General features: G+C 46.5%; 1 non-coding gene across 1 annotated transcript; it reads right to left on the bottom strand.

The window, feature by feature from the left end:
* Positions 1-263: 263 nt before the first annotated feature.
* Positions 264-370, bottom strand: LOC118151257 (U6 spliceosomal RNA). Its single transcript, XR_004739407.2, has one exon. It is a non-coding gene; the product is annotated as a U6 spliceosomal RNA (small nuclear RNA).
* Positions 371-1,622: the final 1,252 nt, after the last annotated feature.

Below are 1,622 nucleotides of genomic sequence, written 5' to 3'. Positions count from 1 at the left end.
GTGGCTCCAACCCCCACCCCGCCTTTGTATATGAAGTACTGCTTATCTTCTGTCACCCGGGCTAGAGTGAAACACTGTGATCTCGACTTATTGCCACAACTGCATAGTGGGTTCCAGCGGCCATTCTGCCGATTCCTTTTGAGTAACTGTGGTTGAATATGTCAACACCACCTGAAACAGACAACTTTCTGTTTATTTTTGTGAACCTAAAATCTATCTGTATTTAATTTGTACAAAACAGTTACAATGGCGAAACTAAATTAAAAAATAGAAAATGGAACGCTGCATAGCATTTCATCCTTGCGCTGAGGCCTTTCAGAGCTTTTATGTAGAGTCCCAATTTTAGTGTACGTACTGCCGAAGCAAGCACATGCCGTGCCCGGCTCAGTTTTTATATTTCTTTCGGTTTTTATGTGGTTTATAGCAAGCGGGTAGCGCTGTGTCGGTCGAGGCCCATCTCGAATCTGTGATCTCACTGTTTGCTCGGCTCGACATTCCACTGTCATGGGATTACAGGTGTGATGTGCCGAGCCTAACCCAAGTCTTGTTTCCATTCTGAAGACGGAGATTTCCCATATCGGTAGGGCGGGTCTCCTACAGGCATCCTCAAAATTTTTTTCACGCTGTTCTTCAAAGCGCCTAAATGACAGGTTTCTGTGGGCCACCGTACCTGGCAGGCCGAGTATCATGTTTACAAGAGAAAACGGAGAGACGTTGCCCAGCACTGTGAGTAACACCAGCTATCCTAGCCATTTGGGAGGTCAAGGTGGGCGGTTCTCCTGAGGTCACAAGTTCCGGGTCAGCCTGGGCATCTCCGTGAAAACCCACTTCACTTAAAAAAAAAGTAGAAGAAAATCACAGAAGTCAGACCAATTTGTGTGCTCACTCTGAACAAACCTAGGTACCAGGTGGCTCCAAACCCCACCCCGCCTTTCTGTATGTTGTACTGCTTTTCTCCAGTCACCCGGGCTGGAGTGAAACACTGCGATGTCGGCTTGTTGCCACAACTGTATAGTGGGTTCCATCGGCCGTTCTGCCGATGCCTTTCAAGTACCTGTGGTTGAATAATTCAACACCACCTGGAACAGACAACTTTCTGTTTATTTTTGTGAACCTAAAATCTATCTGTATTTGATTTGTACAAAACAGTTACAACAGCAAAACTAAATGAATAAATAGAAAACGGAATGCTGCGTAGCATTTCATTCTTGCGCTGAGGCCTTTTCGGGCTTCTATGTAGAGTCCCAATTTCTGTGTACCTGCTGCTGAAGCGAGCACATGCAGTGCCCGGCCCGGCTTTTCTATTTCTTTCGGTTTTTATGTTGTTTATAGCAAGTGGGTACCGCTGTTTCAGTCGAAGCCAGTGTCGAATTTGTGATCTCACTATCTGCCCGGCTAGACATTTCACTGTCGCAGGATTACAGGTGTGATGTGCTGATCCTATCCTAAGCATTGTTTCCATTCTGAAGACGGAAATTTTTCATGTTGCTCGTTCGGCCCTCGAACACGCATCCTCAAAGTTTGCTTTGCGTTGGTCTTCAAAGCACCGAAATGACAGTTTCCTGTGAGCCACCGTACCTGGCAGGCCGAGTTTCATGCTATCGCTGAGGCCTTTTCGGGCT

The sequence above is a fragment of the Callithrix jacchus genome, chromosome 14 (genome assembly GCF_049354715.1).
Source record: "Callithrix jacchus isolate 240 chromosome 14, calJac240_pri, whole genome shotgun sequence".
Lineage (NCBI taxonomy): Eukaryota > Metazoa > Chordata > Mammalia > Primates > Cebidae > Callithrix > Callithrix jacchus.
This window is presented reverse-complemented; position numbering and strand designations above follow the sequence as displayed.